The 19,178-nt window shown below is 30.3% G+C and overlaps 1 protein-coding gene and 1 long non-coding RNA gene across 2 annotated transcripts in view; one reads left to right on the top strand and one right to left on the bottom strand.

Annotated features, from left to right (window-relative positions):
* Nucleotides 1–1,284: 1,284 nt before the first annotated feature.
* LOC129947749 (carbonic anhydrase-related protein 10) overlaps nt 1,285–19,178 on the top strand; it is an 89,903-nt gene continuing 72,009 nt past the window's right edge. The window contains exon 1 of the mRNA XM_056058430.1: nt 1,285–2,453. The gene's annotated coding sequence lies outside the window, so the exon portion shown is untranslated. The remainder of the gene's footprint in view (nt 2,454–19,178) is intronic.
* LOC129947750 (uncharacterized) lies at nt 10,577–11,709 on the bottom strand. The gene is made up of 2 exons (XR_008781756.1): nt 11,476–11,709; nt 10,577–11,400 (listed from the first exon to the last, which is right to left on the bottom strand). It is a non-coding gene; the product is annotated as an uncharacterized LOC129947750 (long non-coding RNA).

Raw genomic sequence — 19,178 nt, 5'->3', positions numbered from 1 at the left:
TGTGATGCAGGGGACCCACAGTTTGCATACCGAATCGGAAGGTACTCTTGTACCTGTGGAAAGAAAAACTTTTAAGGTTACCACAGGCAGGGATCGAACCCAAGACCTCTGACATTACATAGTGATTGATTTTTTTAACGGTTCCCACATGCCAAAAAGTCTTCTAAGCCTGCAATGATATCAGTGTTCCAGTTGTTACAGACAAAATAATGAAAAATATATTGAACTCCAAATTTTAACATTTCTTGTGTGTGAGTATGGCAAATACTTGTTTAGAGAACTTTGTATTATTGAAATAAATCAGGATCAAATTACATATTTTAAGCCATTCAGTAACTTTTTAATTATCTTTCTCTTGCACCATTTTCTCCCAAGAAACTAATAATACAAATCTATCTGAGTAAAATTATTTAATGACAGATGGTAACTTATTTATCCTTTTTTAATTTTAATGACTTTTTGAATTAGTCAGAAAGTCTGTGAAAGTTAAAATTTAGAGTTCAAAATAATAATCGAACTTACGCTATTTGGTTGAACAATAATCAATTGATAGTGCTCATACAAAATGGTCTTTCTTCCTATACAGAGATTGTTTTTGTGTCAGAAGCAACACAAATCTTGAAGGATTGTTGAATGTTTCAATTTCCTAATCTAAGAAAGGGTAACTCGTCCTAACCTATTTTTATAAGCATTACAAATTTAAATAGCTACATACTTCCTCAAGCTACAATATCCTCTCAACCATCTTAAAAATTTCAGTCCTTAATCCTTAAAAAGGAACAATTTGAGACAAAAAAAAACGCTTCTTTACTCTTGACACAATAAAAAAAAGCAAACGAAAATCTCTTTCCATTTCCATTATTTTTCTTTTGTGGTATGTAAAACCGTCTGTCAGCTGTCTCGATTGCCTTGTTGTGTTTCTGTTTATATACTTCAAACATTTATTATTGTTTACCCACGTGTTGCTATAAAAGAGAGAAAGTGAGAAATCTCTTTCGAAAACATATTTCTCAAAAACACCATCACTTGGAGTTTTGTACTAAAATTCATCCGCCTGTTCTAAAAAATTCAAACAAAAATCCTTTATTCACCAAAATGAATTTCCTATGAACATCTCTTTTTATTGACTTGCGCATTCCATCGAATGAGTCCTGATTGTTTTCCTGTATGAATTCACATCCTTTGAATAAAGGACACTCTTTTCGAGAGTTCAACTTCAAGATAAACAATTTGTAATGTTCCGTAAAATATCAGTAGTATTTCACTGTTGGTCGTGTTCGGGCAAAGGATATACGAGGTCCTGATCGTTTTTAAAAAATAAAAAAAGTGCAAACCCTTTTTGATTGGTTTTTAAGTCACTATAAATTAATAAAGGTTCCGAATGGTATTTCAATTCTGTTGTTGAGTGATTGTTTAAAGACCATTCAGTTTTTTTTAAGTTTCCCCAAAAAAACATTCGATTAAAAAAGAAGAGTTTTCTGAGTTTTGTCGTTTTCAAAAACCAACAGTATCTTTGTATGTTTTTTAGTAACGCGATTTGTTGTACTCAAAAGTCTGATACTTCAAGCCAGTGTCATTCACTCCATACTTATCTCACGCACAAAAGATTCATTCAAAGAATTTGAAGTTTGTGTCCTCATTATTGTTTTCAACTCGCGGATGGCACTCAAAAACGCCATATCATCAACACCACCGCCACCATCACCATCACCGCCGCCGCCACCAACAACGCGTCGCGTTTGATAATGTCACACTGTCGCTACTCCAATCCTTCCCTCAAGCAAAAGGCATATAATTCCCTACGCTAGAATACCTCTTGTTGTGTTTTTTAAAAAACACACCACACAAACTCTATATTATTGTATTTGAATACGAGAGCAGTGCACTGCACTGCACAGCACAGCACATAGTGAAAGAAAAAATATTGTTAAACCAACAACCGGATATCCTGTGAGTTGGATTTTGTGTGTTTTGAAGAAGGATGCGCCTTTGCTGTTGTTTTGTTGTTGTTGTTGCTGCACTGCACCCTCTTATGGGAATAGTGGCAGTATTCCCCGAAAGCAGTGGAGTGCATCACACAGCACAGCAGCAAGCAGCAAGCACCAAATGAAAAGTCAAAAGTGAGTGTACTGAACGTGAACAAGCTTTTCGGGTCACATTACTCAAAAATTTGATAGTATAGTAGAGAGGTATTGAAAGTGGTACGAGAGTACGTCTACGTTATAAAATCATCGACTAAAATAGGAAGTTTTGGGCAGCTACTTCGACGACGAGACGGCAGAGGCAACGGCATCTAGTTGCATGCGGATTCACCGAACGACGAGGTATTATGAGCTTTTCTGCAACCCACCAACCAATCCTTAGATAGCTCAAAGTCTGCCATGGCAAAGTGAAAATCAAAAGGAAGACAAGAGTCCAATAGCCATTTCGTGATCGGAATTCTACACCATACAGTGAGTTTTTGCTTTTTTACTTTTTGGTATGCAAAAATGGCGCGCACAGTGAGGGCATGCCTTAAGTGTTTTTATTTAAGTTCTGAGCTTTAACTATATAAAAGATATTGAAAGGGTAATAAGAGGTTTATGAAATTACAAAAGGATTACTGGAATATTATGTGGGGAGATTAAAAAAAGGTGTTACTATGGGCTCGGGATTTGTGAGAATTGTTGTTACAAAGTTTTGAGCTGTTATACAAATTTTAAGAAAATGGATTAAATAGGAAATAGTAATTTTTACTAAGAAATAAAAACGTAAGATTTGGAAGAAAAATTCGAAATATACCTAAATAAATTGTTATTTGAAAAATAACCAAAATTATAGTTTTATTGTGTTGTTCAATTTGTATTAAATACACACAGTATTTCGGCTTTTAGCAAATCAGGTTGAAAAGCTGAATAAACTTTTAATATCTCCAGAAATAGTTGAACAATTTGAAAATGCGTAATATCTCCAGAATAAAAAATTGAATTAAGAATCGTACTTAGCTTTGATACTTATTTTTTTTCTGAATCTGTGCAAAAGGTTTTAAAAAATGCATCCTTCTGCAAAAAAAAAAAACAAAAGCAGTGGAGATATTTGAGTTCAAATTCAATAAAGCAGAAATACTTTTTCTACGAAGATTATTTTTGATTTGATGAAGAAATCTTTTACAAATTATAGACTTAATAGAATTTCTTAATTCAATATTTTTATCAACGTAAAATCCTACTTTAAATTATACGGATTTCTAAGTCAAGTTGTTGCACTGTTTATTGGAGATTGAAGCACCAAAGACCATTTGCCTTTATGGTAAAACAGGAGACTATAATTCATAATATTTGCAAAACCCATTTTATATCGTTCGTCTTGTTTACCTTGTTGAAGATCCACTTATTTTAGAGATATTAGAGGAAAAGCTGTTATTAAAAATATTAATATGATAAATCCAAATCAAACGTATAAAAAGCAAACAAGTCAACAACAGATTATTTGACCGGGAAAAATATATTCGATTTCGAGATATGCAGTAAAACAAATTGCTGGTTATTATTAATAATCATGGATTTATTAAACAAAAATGCTTATGTTCCAATTGTACTGACTGAACTTAACAAATATTATTTGCAAAAAATAAGATACAATTTTGAACTATTTCGGAAAATTTTGAAGAAATTATTGAAAGTTAAATATTTGCCCAAAATTTATTGTTGCTTTAATTTTGAGATAATTTGCAAAATGAGGTTTTAAAAATTGTAAGAGCATTAGTTTTTCAGGTTTTTCTTAGATTATGTCCAAATTTGGATTTAAGCTTTTGACAATTTATATACAATTTAAATCTATAAATTATTTTATTTACATTTGTTACATAAAAGAATTATATAAATGAGATATTTATGAAATATTGTAATACTAAAAAGTGAGGAAAGTAAAAGTTTTAAGAGCTGAAATAATTTTTTTGGTAGAAAATTAAGTTAATTTTTGGCATATACTTCATTAAATAAAACACCGACAAATTCGGAAGTTAACGAATTGAAAATTGAAAAAAGCTTCCAAAATACCAAATACAACAATTTTAAGTTCATTCATAAATTAGAAAAAAAGGCTGGGATGCGATCCACACTGATAACTTTACATCCCGTCTTTCGATTTGTCTTGCTTAAAAGTTTGAAGGTTTTCAAGTTTTGTCAAAAAAGATATCAATTAAATTATTCTTAAAAATTTTAAAATTTCCAACAATATTTTGAATATGATGAAATAGTTTGATTTTAAAATCTGTTTTTGTTAAATAGATTTTTAGTCGACAACCAATTTTTACAAATTTCAGTAGAATTTCTTAATAATTTGTATGTATATTTTGAAAACAAATATAAATTGGATAAATAAGCATAATATTCTATCGCTTACGAGATAACGAAAACCAAACGTAAATTTTGAGTATCTACTATTTTTCTAATAAATAATAATAATAAATAAATAAAAAAAAAGAGGCTGGGATGCGACCCACACTGATAACTTCCCATCCCGTCTTCCGATTTGCCTTGCTTAAAAGTTTGTCATAATGTAATTGTATCAATTCCTACCAAATTTTGTAGATTTTATTTTTTATGAAAAAACGGGCTGTTGGATTTTTATATACAAATTACTGAATATCGAAAACAATATTTTCTGTGAAATAAAATAAGTTTGAAGCCAATATTTTTAATTTTTGGAAAGCTATTTGAGTCGAAAGTAAATTTTAACCAAGTTTTAGTATTGTTTTTTTTAGAGTTTTATTTTTTGTAAAAAAACTGTCAATTCGATTTTTTTCAAAAATGTATTGAATGTTGAAAACAATTTTTCTTATTATGGAAATTATTTTGAAGCCAATATTTCAAATTTTTGAAAATATATTTGAGTCTAAAATCAATTTTTACCAACTTTTGTTAAATTTTTTTTAGGTTTTTAATTTTTTGTACAAAAACTGTTGATTTGATTTTTTTCAAAATTTTACTCAATGTTAACAACAATATTTTTTAAAAAATAAAAGTAAATTAAAGCCAATATCTCAAAGTTTTGAAAAGAGTCGAAAATCAACTTTTACCAACTTTTATTAATTTTTTTTGAGGTTTTTATTTTTTGTAAAAAAAACTGTCAATTCAATTTTTACGAACTTTGAGTAATGTTTTTTTAGATTTTTATTTTTTATAAAAAAAACTGTCACTTCGATTTTTCTCAAAATTTTATCAGATGTCAAAAACATTATTCTTCGTTGCACAAAATTGTTTTTGAGATGAAATCATATTTAAGTCATAAAATTTTGGAGGTGACAATTTTTTTTTCCAATTTTTTTTATATATAAAAAAACCGTTAATTTGATTTTTTTAAAAAAATATACTTCTTTGGTATAATGTTACAATATATGATATAAAATTTAATTCAAGTCTCTAGCGTTTTTGGTTCGTAAGATATTTAGGGTTAACCATAATTTTCACCTTTTTTTTCAAACTGCTATGGTAAAAAAACCACCCACGCAATTTTCTTGAGAGCCCTTGCTGCATCTTTCTGCCTTATTATCTGTATAACAAAATTTATTTGAAGTCGATATCTCTTCTGGTTCTTGAGCTATGGAAGACGAAAAAAACGTCGCTAACGCATGGACATACGAACGTAAGAACATACGCACAACATAGACATCTCTCTCGAAAAGCCTTTTATTTGGACTCTAGGGAACTTAAAACTTCGAGAAATGTGAACATTTTCAATTTAACAAATCGGACTAATTACAATAAATTCCTATGGGAAGTTTAAAATAGAAGCTAACAAATTCAGAACTGAATTTTTGAGTAAGAAAATTTATATTCAGTCACAAACGTTTTTCTCCTGAAAATAAATCCGATCATGTTTTGATGGACATAAATCAAATCCGATTCCAAAATACTCTATGACGTTTCGTTAATTAGAAACTTCTTAAAAAAAATGTAAGCTATGGTTATGGATTTCCGAACCTATAAGCATTATCTTCAATATTTAAATATAAATAGCTTTCAAAAAATCTTCACATACTTTTATATTTCACCAGTCTTACATAAATCTTGAAGAAACGCTGAACAATTTCTTCTAAAACTGGTTTTAAAAAAGATTCTGGGAAGCTACCAACACTGATAACTTGTCATCCGTGCCTGGTGTCAATTTTTATGAAATTTTAACAAAATATTTATAACAATATGAGATACAATAATTTTATGTAAACATCTTTCCCTGTTGTCATAATACTTGAATCGAAAACCATTTCTTATCAATTTTTAGTTGTTTTTGTAGGTAAGTGTGTTTTGTAAAAAACAACTTAACAATAAGTCTGATTTTAATATCGGTTTTTGTGTCCGAAATTTAAACTCGAAAACGAAGTCTTATCAACTTTATCAGTATTTTTTGAATTTGTTTATTTTTATTAAAAAAACGATTGTCTTTTTCTTAAAACATTATTTTATGTTAAAAATTAAATTTTCTATAGAATGAAATAATTTTGAAGTATAATAGCTTCTCGAAATATTCGTATTGATCAAGAGTTTTTACCAATTTTGCGTAGTACTACATTCACAGCTATTACATCAAGTCAAGGTTCAGATTCAAAGGTAGCACTTAAAATTAAATTAAAGATTTCTGAAAACTTTGAGTGAAAGTTTCATAAGTAATGAACAATTTTAGAAACTTGGAATATTATTATACAATTTACTGTTTAAAACCATGTTATGTTTTTACCTTAGACTTGCTTTTTGTTATATTTTAAGCCTTTAAAAAGGCTCAGTTTAAGAACCTAATGTGATAGAGAAACAAATGGATGTATTTAAATTCTTCAGAAAAGTATTATTCGTGGGACTAAATAAAAGCTTATTTTTTCCGAATTAAAATTTTGAAACAAAATTTTACTCTTAATTTGAAGAATAAAGACATTAAAGAAATAATTACCATTTTAACCTTATGTTTGATTTCGGACTTAAGGTCAAGTTTAAAGATTCTTTTCAAGACGCACTTCAAAAATGTTAAACATTCTAAACAGCTCTGTTATTTAATCCCATTTTGACATTCAAAAATTTAATGACAATATTTCCTATTCCTTCAAAATTATTAATGCGGCATTGTGTACAAATTTGACATTTTGGAACTTCAAGGATAAGTCTTACCTTGACTCAAACAGCAACAGTGGTTATTGAATATTAAATCAAGAACCATTAAATTGTTGCTGCCCCTTAATTGTTTTGTCGAGACATTATTGAAATGAAAGGACCTAAGTAAAAACCGTAAATCACCTGATTTATTAAAAGTTTAATCATAGACCATAACAAAACAACACTCTTCAATGTACATCCGGTTGAAGACAAAATAAGAGCTTACCTGATGTCTTCTCTCTTAAAAAATATAATATTATTTCTGGCGGCAAGAGGGTAATTTAATTAAAATTTAATATCGAAACTCCTACCATCATCAACTTGGAGACCTCTCCGCCACCGCTCCGCCCTCTTCGTCTCTTTTCGTTCCCCGTTCTCAACCAACCCCTTTAAATGGTACTCGTAGTAAAAATGATTTTAATTAGGGTCTACGATGACAATTTTAAAGTCATTACTCGTCCTCGTCGTCGTCGAGTCGTCCTGATGATGGTTTAACTAGCAGAAGCTACGACTTCCACCAAAAAGAGGCTTTATATTCTCGTTTAATATTTTTTGTACTTTTTATAATTTTTGTTTAAACTTTTTTATTTTCATTTGGTGTTGGATCTTTTGAATGGCTCGTTAATACTGTGAAAATAAGTGATTATTTGTTACGTTGTTTGTCGAAATAAACGGGCACTTAAAATGAATTTAAATGGCGAGGACCTCCGACGAATGAACTCACAACAAGTTCCTTTATTTTTATGGGGTAAATTTGATGTTTTGTTATGGAAGGCAAAGCAAGAACAAGAAAGGACATTGTGAATTTTGGGAGTTGGAGGGGGGAAAAGCGAGCATCATTGTTGTGAGGATGTTTGCTTATTTCATTTTTATTTCTCTGCAATATTTCACCCTTATGTATACAAAAGGTTATGCTCGACGATCCTGGACTGGTGGTGGTATGGCTATTATAAGAAATGATTTATTAGGACTTACAATTGAGTATTTGTATATTTATAATCAACAACACCAACAATGAAAACAACAACAAAAAGAGGTAGGCCATGGCTTACTGTAATTATAATATACAAGCCAAGGGAAGGTCATACAATATGAATACGTAATTATCTCGAAAAAATACAAATTATTATTTACGGAGCTTTGTGTTCTGCGTGATTTACAATTAGGAACATTTTGCAATTTGTAATTCATATGGCTACGATTGATTACAAATGGCATGCAGAAGCAGAGTTGAATGCGTTTACATGCATAATTTGTTATTAACTTTCTATGGCTTTGGATAATTGAAAATAAAATTTTAATGAGTATATATATATATTTCTATAAAGAGAAATAACAATCAGAGTTTTAAACATTTATATATTTCCAATGCCAGAGAAAAAGAAAAGTAAAAATAAATAGGAGAATATGCTTGAAGTTATAATGGCTATGTTCGAAAATAATATGCCGCCTCTAAAATAGAAAAATAAATCAGAGATTTTTTAAAATTTGACTAAAAAAATGTATTTTAAATTTTTTTTTATTAACAGTAACCAAACCCTCTTTTGTTGGCTTTCTTGAAGAAAGCTGACTGATATATGTATCTTTAGTTTTAAGGATTTAACTTTCTTTTTAAATTCAGTTCAAATAGTTTTTCGAATTAAAAACAAATCATTCAATTTATTTGGTTGGTATTTTAATTTATTTCACAAAGAAGTAAAACGCATATTATTTAATGTTATGGCTGAAAATTAGCATCATTAAAGGTCTGGCGATCTGTTTTAAAAATGATTTTTTGAAAGTTTTTGCTGCGGCTGTCTCGAATTTGGAATGGCAACGGCCGGCGTTTAAATAAAACGAGACGAGACCGAGAGCAAGGCGAGAGTTTATATTGTCTTTCGGTCTTTTTGGTTTTATGTTCTTCTTCTACTTACTTACTTACTTAGGTCCTCAGACCTGTTAAGTCCGTTTTGAATCCATTAAGGGGCATGGGGCTTTTACTACACCTACGCGCCATTGTGTGCAGTTTCTGGAGATGTGTTTCAGCTCCCTCCAGCTCTTGCCTAATGACGCTGATTCCTTCTTGACTGCCCTGTCCATGTGCTTCTTCCGTCTTGTGTGAGAAGACTCCACTGCATTTCTTGGCCTGCAATGCAGTCGTTACATTTTTGAAGCGTATGTCCAATCCATTGCCACTTACGCCTTTGTTCCTGACCTGTCCTGTCTCGTAAGATATTCGGTTTGACCAGAAAATCGTTAGGATGTTACAAAGATATCTATTCACGAAGGTTTACAGCTTTCTTGTAATAGCTGAAGTAACCTTACAGGTGCTGCCCCACAGATTCGACATTTGTGCGAAACAGTCGTAGCTTTGTTCTTAAGCTGAAAAGTTATTCCTCCAAATTTTCGACAGCATACCGAACCCCACTTTTGCTTTGCCGAAGCGGGAGATGACGTCTTGTTCGGTTCCGACTTCGATGGAGACAATACTTCCAATGTTTTTCTTCTAGAAAGAAGAAAAAAATGCAAATATGTAATGAGACGTCAAATCACGAAGTGCATGAACTTTTTGATTTTAGAAGTTTATTGCAAATAAAAACAAGCAAAATTTTGATCTAAACATTAAGTTTTTGGAGTAGAGTTAAAACCTTTTGGTTTTTAATCATAGCAAGAAAAATATAGTTTTGGTTTTTCGTTTTTTATTCTACGGATTTTGAACATTTTCTTTAACTTAACCCCTCATTTTGTTTTGAATTTTTTTGCAACAAATTAATCAAAAGAAATTTCAAGGTTGACTTCGAAAACTTCAAGGCAGAGTAGTTTCTTAGAAAATAAAGAAATTAATCAAAAATACTGCAAATTCTACACATTTTTATATACCCGAATACTTCGAAATTGTATTACCTTTCTTTTAAAATTCTAAAAACTAACACAAAAAAAAAATAAAAAAAAAAGGAGAAACTTGCTCCAAGTGTAAGTCTAAACAAATATTTTAATATTGCACCTCGCAGTAATTCATTATCAGTTGTTAAAAAATATAAAAAATATTTCATCGAAAAGAATTTTAAAAAAAGAGGATGGGACCCACACTGATAACTTCCCAACCCGTCTGTAGATTTGTCTTGCTTAAATGTTTTTCTATATGTACTCGTATCAATTTTTACCAAATTTGCGTACTATTTTGTGTAGATTTCGTTTTTTTATGAAAAAACGGACTGTTGGATTTTTATATAAAGATTACTGAATATCGAAAACAATATTATCTGTAAAATAAAATAAGTTTGAAGCCAATATTTTTAATTTTTGAAAAGATATTCGAGTCGAAAATCATTTTTTACCAACTTTAGTTAATTTTGTTTAGGTTTTTAATTTTTTGTAAAAAATTTTTTTGAAAATTTTACTGAATGTGGAAAACAATATTTTTTTTAAGATAAAAGTAAATTAAAGTCGATATCTAAAAGTTTTGAAAAGACAAATTCTAAAAACAAAGTATTTCGAGAATGGTTATCTCTGTAGACTTCATACTCATGATAACAGGTATTTAAATCGTAATATTATGAAAAAAATATAAATGTAAGAAAACAAGAAAATTATCAATATCGAAAGTCCTGATGAAATTTCCAAACCAAATATGAACCAAAGTTAAAACCTTTACGTTTTTAGAAAGCTTAGAGCAACTTTGAAAAATCTCATTTCATCATGTTTCAGAATTCTCTTTTAATTTAAAACCTCAATTTTGTATTTTTTTTTTTTTTTTGAGATTATCAAGAACTGGAGAAGTAAAATATTTCCAAATCAATTGTTGGATCTTACCGATTTCAATAAAAAATCATCGGTGGCTTTTATGAAATATTTAAAAACAATCAATATTTTCAAAATAACTCAGTACAATAATAAGAATGCAAAGCTATTAAATTTTAATATGTGAATATAGCTATGTGGGTTGATGATTAATTACAAGTCAATTTTAATTTTGTTGCAAAATTTCAACAACATTTTGAATAGAAACAAATTATTTGGTTTTCTCAGAACTTATTAAATAGTTTTTTGTTAAACTACACTGAAAACGTTAAATTAATATTTCAAGATTAAAAATAAAAATGAACAAAAATAGGCTTTTTATTTTGAACTTTAACTTTTGTATCACTATTTTTTTCCTTTGCTGATTCACTAAAGTTTAAGTAACAGCAACTACTTTTTAATAATGATAATTGTTTCGCTGATGATGCCCTTTTCGATTCCGGTTGCGGTTGTGCCTTTCATTATTGCCCCATGTAATTTCGATTTGTTTTGAGACCTGCAAATTTGATAATTAATTTGAAACTGATATCTATTTTTCCAAATCCGTAATTACTCGTAATATTCCACTTACCCTATAACATTTACCATTTTCATCCCTTATCATGCATTCGACATTTGGATTACTTCTTCTTGTCGGCGAAGTAATTTGTATTTTTCCCATAATAACAGGAAAAATTAAAAACAGTATTAAAACATTTATTATTGAAAAATTCATATTTCGATGTCTACAAACAGCTGAATTATCACGCTTTAACACAACTTGTAGCAGATACACGATTTAAAGTATAAATGCTCAGACCTTAAATCTAACTATAAATGAATGGTTTTTTATTATTAAATAAAGGAAACGTTAATACAAAACTTAACGAAAACTTTACAAAGCTTCTGAAAGTAAAAAAAATACCTCACTTTTGTTTTTCGCAAAATAACCATAACAATAATTCTTATCAATTTTTAAAAATAATAACATAAAAGTTTAAAAGCTCAAACATTCTTGTTTTTTTTTTTTTTTAATCATATATTTATGTTTTTAATCAGCTGATAGGCTTTGGAGAACGTAATTATATTAAATGTCATTGATTTTATTTTGATAATTAAGGAAACTTTTAAGGAAATTTGCTATTAATTTTATAAAATTTAGCTGAATTTACAATACAACTATGTTGAACTTCTTCCCATCTTTTACACTACTCTACCATCGTAATATCATGTTTGATTAAAATCTCGAGTTCGAAATTTTGCACGAATGCAAAACTTGCCATACTGTTCCTATATGTAGCAAATAAAAATATCAGACGTACGAGTAGTTCGAAAGAAAATGTACTTTAAAACATATTTTCCTAACTGCTTAAATGTTCTGAGTGAAAGAATATTACCATTGAGACCGTCATCAATATTTTCATCACATTAGAAAAAAGAGACTGGGATGTGACCCACACTGATAACTTCCCATCCCGTCTGTCGATTTGTCCTGCTTAAAAGTTTTTAGGGTAGGGTTAAAAAAGTTGTTAGTTCAATTAATCTTACAAATTTTAAAATTACCAACAATATTTTTCATATAAAGAAATAGTTTAGTTTGAAAATCTAGTTTTGTTAAATAGATTTTTAGTCGAAAACAAATTTTTTGTCGTTTTTTTTTTAATTATAAAAAAACACTGTTAATTGTATTTTTTTCCAAAAATATATCAGTTTGGTATCACGTTACAATATATTACATAAAATTTAATTCAAGTCTCTTGCGTTTTTGGTTCATAAGATATTTAAGGTTAACCAAAATGTTCACCTTTTCTTAAACTGTTATGGTAAAAAAAAACACCCAAACAATTTTTTGACAGCCCTTTCTGCATCTTTCTGCTTTATTATCTGCATACAAAACTTACTTGAAGTCGATATCTCTTCTGGTTCTTAAGCTATGGACGACGAAAACGTACGGACCTACGGACATATGGACGTTCAAAAAAACGGACGTACGGACGTACGAACGTACGTACACACGCACGCGAAGACATCTTTCTTAAAAACTTTTATTTCGAATCTAGATACCTTGGAACGTCGAGAAATGTCAAAATTTTCAATTTGAGAAATCGGACCCATTACAATTACTTCCTATGGAAAGTTAGAAAGTAGTATTTGTTTATCTAAGAAATCCTACTAAAACTAGTTAAAATGGTTCTAAAGCAAAAAATCTCGTTTATAAAAATAGATTTTTTAATCAAACTATTTCAACAATTGCAAAATACTGTTGGTAATTTTTAAATAATTCAATTGACAACTTTTTTGACAAAACACGAAAGCCTATAAATTTTTAAGCAAGACAAATTGACAGTAGGGGTGGGAAGTTATCACTGTGGTCACATCCTAGCCTCTTTTTAATTATTTAAATACAACACAATTTTTATCAATAAGTTCTGAATTTTTTTTTTAAATTCCTGCAACAGTTTCATAATATTTTGAAAGAAGATCAAACACAAATAAAAAGAGGCTGGGATGCGACAGACACTGATAACATTATCATTCGTGTCCGACTGTCAATATTTGTAAACGTTTTATAAAATTAGTAATTCCAATTTTTTGAATGGTTTTATTTCTGACAAGAAAATGCAAATTGAATTCTACAAAGAAAATTACCTTATCTTAACATCAATATTTTTTATCGAAAAAAGAATTGAAGCCGATACTTCCATTAATTCTAGCTTTATTTGAATCGTTTTTAACTCTCAATTGGCTTTTTAAAAATCTTATAAATCTCAAAAAACAATATTTTTAATATGATACATATATTTATTATTTTTTTTTTTATTTTATTTATTCAGAATGCCTTATGAGATGAATCTCGTAACAGGCTGTATAGTTTTTACAATAATGTTTATGTAATTATGTAATTAAAAGTGTTAAATATAAGTACAATAAGTATTTGACAATGGGAACAACAAAAAACAAAATTTTAATAAAAAGTGGAAATTTAAACATCAAGCAACAATTGAATAGCAAAAAAGAAATTTGTGTGACATACTAAGATACAGTAGAGACAAAAAATTAGAAAAGGAGACAAAATTTATTCTTACAGTTTACTCTATGACAATTAACATTGACCTTTTAAACATTGTATTTTGACAGTAGCATGGCTTTAACGTGAAGTTTAAATTTTAAAGTATTACATTTCTTGATCTCATCAGAATGTTTGTTATAATACTGAATAGACTTGTATAAAATTGAGCTGCTTCCATATTTTTTTGAGTATATTCTGTCTAGGTGTATGTTATTTCGACTCCGTACGTTGTATTGGTGTATGTTACTTCTTGTAGTCAGCTGGGTGTTTGTATGAACCTCCGTAAGCACTATCTTGTGAATGTGAGTCACCATATTTATTTCGATTTCATCTTTGACCATTAAAATCTGCAGCTGTTTATAAATCCGTCGGGTGTTTGTAAGCCAATCAAATCCGAACAAGTTTTTTAATGCCTTATTCTGCACTACTTGCAAGGTTTGTAGAAGGCCATGAACTGCTGTACCCCAATTGTTGATTCCATAGGTCAAATGGCTATGAAAAAGAGAAAAGTACATTGTTCGTTTTAGATTTTCAGGAACGCTGTATCGGATTCGACCAAAAACTCCAGCAAGCGAAGACAGTTTTTTCGATAGTTTCGAAATGTGGAAGTTCCAATCTAACGCTGAGTCCACCCAGAGGCCAAGATATTTAAATTCACTGACTCGTTCAACTACATCTCCACAATTCGTAGTGGGGTATTGGATTTGGTGCATACGATATACTTCGTTTTACGGGCGTTTACACATAGTTTTTGCGCGTTCATCCAAGTCTCAATCTTTTTAAGATCAGAATTCATTTGCCACTCGATCTCTGCAGGTGAGTTTGTGGAATACAACAAGCTTATGTCATCTGCAAATAGAACTGGATGTCCATTCAGTGAGAGGTTTGCAAAGTCCTGTACGTATAAGCAAAATAGGGTTGGTCCAAGAACACTTCCTTGTGGTACTCCCATCGTAACTGGTTGTCTTTCACTCGTGCAATCGTCTATTTTGATGTACTGAAAACGCTCTAAGAGATAGGATCTAAACCAATTGAAGGAGGAGCCTCTTACTCCTAGGGCAAAGAGCTTTCTCAGCAAAATTGTATGGTCGACTGTGTCGAAGGCTTTTGACAGGTCTATGAAAAGTGCACCAACATTACTACGGTTGTCCTTATTTTTTTGAAGGTTTGGTACCATATCTATCAGCGCTGTACTCGTACCTGACTTCTTCCGGAATCCATATTGTTTAGAGGTTGAGAGCTTATTACGCTCGATATACTCCATTAATTGCTGATTTACAACTTTTTCCATAATTTTCGATATAATAGGTAGAATTGAAATAGGGCGATAATTATTGAAGTCATCTATGTCACCACTTTTGAAGATAGGGATAACCCTGGCCACTTTCATCATCTTTGGAACATATCCCTCTCTTAATGATTTGTTGATTAGTATGGAGATTGGTTTACAAAGCTCTGTACTGCATTCTTTTAGTAGTGAAGAAAAAACATTGTCTACATCCTTAGCTTTTGATGGTTTAAGTCCACACATAATAGTTTTTATAAGTTCTGGTGTTGTCTTTCCTAGTATAAAACTTTCCAATTGCAGTTTGGTGGGATAGACTATGTTTTGAGTCGGACATTTAGTTATGATTTTTTTGCCAACCGTAGCAAGAAATTCGTTAAGATCATTTATTTTTTTTAATTTTTCGTTTCGTGAGCAGTTATTGAGCAAAGGACAGTTCATATTCTTTTTTGATTTATTGTACAAAAGGCTGTTGATATTCTCCCATGTTTTCCTATTGTCATTTAGACTTCTCTCAAAAAGTTTTCTGTAATGATCTGCTTTAATCTGTCGTTTCTGAGTTGTTACTTGATTTCTAAGATATTTGTATTGTCGCTGAATGTAAATGTTATTAGGATCCTTACTCAGTTTACTAAACCATTTGTTTTTTTCTTTGATTAGAGAAATCAATTCGCTACTGAGCCATTCACAGGAATCGGTTTGTTTTTGTTTGACTTTGACTTTTTTTGATGTGTTTTTTATATAAGCGTTTAATTTGTTTACAAAGTAATTGTACATTTCTTCACAAGCCATGGAATCATACAAAACTATTGGGTGTTCTTTAAGCTTCATAGTTAGTTTTGTTGCATCAGTGACATATATGTATTTTGGGTTGAGCTTTAGTGATGTGTGTTTCGTTACAGGCGTTAGAGCGCTTATGTCAATAGCTGTCACATTATGGTCAACTAAGTCAAGTTTTGAGTGATGTGCAATTATATTGTAATTGAGGTTGTTAACAAGAAAGTGATCAAGGCTGGCATTTTTTCGGGTAGGAATTGATTTATTTATAACAAAATATACGTGCATTCTGATAAGGTTAAGATATTTTATGACAAAAGCATCTTCGATCAAAATATTTATATTAAAGTCGCCAACAATTATGGAATTTCGTAAAGACATTCTGGATATGTTTTCCATTAGGAAGGATTTTCTTTCTTGGAAACAATCAGGTTTGGTTTACGGTAAACGCACATAATATCAAAAGAGTAATTTTTTAGTTTGATATTTGCTGCGCAGAAACTATCCTCGTTGTCACTCATTGAAAATAAATGCGTATACGAATGGCTTTTAGATATAAGGATAATTACACCTCCCGCGCCTTCAGTTAGGTCTGTTTGCAGTAATTTTTTCATAATTTTTTAAGTTAAAATAAATTTCATCAGAGTCTGAAAGCCAACTTTCTGTGACGCAGATAACATCAATATCAATATTAAAGCCTTTAATTATATGCTCAAATTCATCAATTTTGTTTTTTATGGATCTAGCATTGATGTAGAGAATTGTAGCAGTGCTACCTGTAGATAATTTAATGTTGGCAATGTTGTCATAGAGAATATTGCATGGGGAGAAGGGAACATGCATCTCACAATTCATTGAAGAAGTCAATGTTGTGAATTTGGAAGCTAATACTTTCACTTCTACCAAGATTTACTAGTCGAAAATCAATTTGAACCAACTTTTAGATACATTTTTACTGCTTTTATTTTTTATAAATAAAACTGTCTTTGAATTTCTACCAGATGCTAAACTTTGATAAATACAATTATTTTGGATACAATGGTATTTTAATTTGCAAAATATTTGAAGTTACAAACATTGTGTCAGTTTTTTGATTTATAAAAACCATTACGTTACAATGTGTAGTATACAATTTTTTGAAGTAGTAGTTCCAGCGATATTTGGGGTCAACCACTTTTTTCACTATTTTTTTAAATAGCTATACTAACAAAACTTCCCACTTATTTGTTTGAAAGTTATTACTGTTTATTTAAAAAAAAAAATTAAACATTTAAAAAAAAACTAAGTCGCTTATTAATGGATAATTGTTCAAAAATAATGGTAAATTTTCTTAAAAATTTAATTTTAGAACTAAATTGAAAAAATAAAGAAAACAATTATATAAGCAGACATAGTTGTGCCCATATTAGATGTTTATCTATCTTATATATAAAATTTTCCTATCTATCTAATATATAAAATTTTCCTGTGTTAGTTACCATAATACTAGAAAACGACTTAACCAGTTTCAATGAAATTTTGCATTTACATTCCTACCGAATGTTCAACTGAAAATAGATTTTATCTAGTTTTTATATTCCTAAGTGCTATGGTTTAACTGCATCAACATCGTACACAGTGCAACGATCTTACGATAGTATTCAGTGACGCTATGTACAAGTTGATTGTACATAGCGTTATTTCTATTGAGGATCTTTGCGTTATCATTGCCAACTTACCACTCATTCATTTCAATATGCATTCACCAAATTGAAATGCATCTCATTAAATAGACACTGAATTGAATCGTGAACTACAATACAACACTGTAGAAATGTCAGCGATTGTTGCTCTCAATGTCTTACTAATGGATGAAGAACAAAGAACCATTTATGACCAAATCATGCTCGCAGTTTCGGCAGGACAAGATGGATTCTTATTTTGGGATGCAACAGGTGAAACTGGCAAAACATTTCTTATTTCGCTAATTTTTGCTAAAATACGTTCAAATAATGGTATCGTATTGGCTGTTGCATCTTCTGAGATTACGGCAACTTTATTGGATGGAGGCAGAACAGTTCATTCAGCATTTAAACTGTCACTAAATATTCAAAATAGCCCAGACGGGGTGTGCAATAAAAAAAACAATCATGAATGGCCACAGTGCTGAAGCAGTGTAAAATTATCGTCTGGGATGAATGCTCTATGTCTATGGCACACAAACATTCGTTGAGGAGTTGAACAGGACATTGAAAGAAATAATAAACAACGTCAGACTATGTACCGGCACTGTGTTACTTATTTCAAGTGATTCCTCGTACGCTGATGAGATCAACGCTTGCTTTAAATCATCGCCACTATGCCATAATGTTGAAAAAGTACAATTGAAATTAAATATGTGTGTTCAAAATATGATTCAAGATCCATTCGTTGAAACATTCTCAAAACCAATGTTGGGTATAGGCGACGGAAAAGTTACTACAAATGAAACTGGATGCATAAAATTACCGGTTGATTTCTGCAAGATTATTGATTCACAAGATGCTCTCACTTATTGACCAGATATTTCCCGATGTACACAGACAATATAAAAATAATGACTGGCTGGTAGAAAGAGCAAACAATGTGGATGTCAACGAATTAAATCTCAAGATGTCATACAAATCAATTGATACAGTTTGTGAAGCTACCGAAGCTTTGAATTATCCAACTGAGTTTTTGAACTACTAGATCTACCAGGCATGCCACCGCATAATTTTGAACTTTAGTTTGGATCTCCGGTAATTTTGCTTCGTTTTTTGCTTCGTTTTCTGAATACCAATTCCAAGTTGAAAAAATATTATTACCGCGAATCTTATTTACCCACAGATGAGCCAATTCAATTCAAACGCCTTCAATTTCCAATCAGATTGGCATTTGCAATGACTATCAATAAGTCTCAAGGCCAAACGATGTCTATCTAAGGCTTAGATTTAAGCACTTCATGTTTTTTACACGGAAAACTATACGTGGCTTGCTTTTGAGCGAAAAAAGCATCCAGTTTGTTAGAATTGGGGAAATATGGGAACACACAAAATATTGTATACTCTTTTGCGTCAAGATATTGATATTGTTTTTTTCTCAGTATTGTCAAAATTACCGATATGCATATAATTTTAAAGAATTAATTTTTAATAAATAAAAA

Source organism: Eupeodes corollae, chromosome 2 (assembly GCF_945859685.1).
Source record: "Eupeodes corollae chromosome 2, idEupCoro1.1, whole genome shotgun sequence".
Lineage (NCBI taxonomy): Eukaryota > Metazoa > Arthropoda > Insecta > Diptera > Syrphidae > Eupeodes > Eupeodes corollae.
Note: the sequence above shows the minus strand (reverse complement) of the source record. Positions and strands in the feature narration are given on the sequence as shown.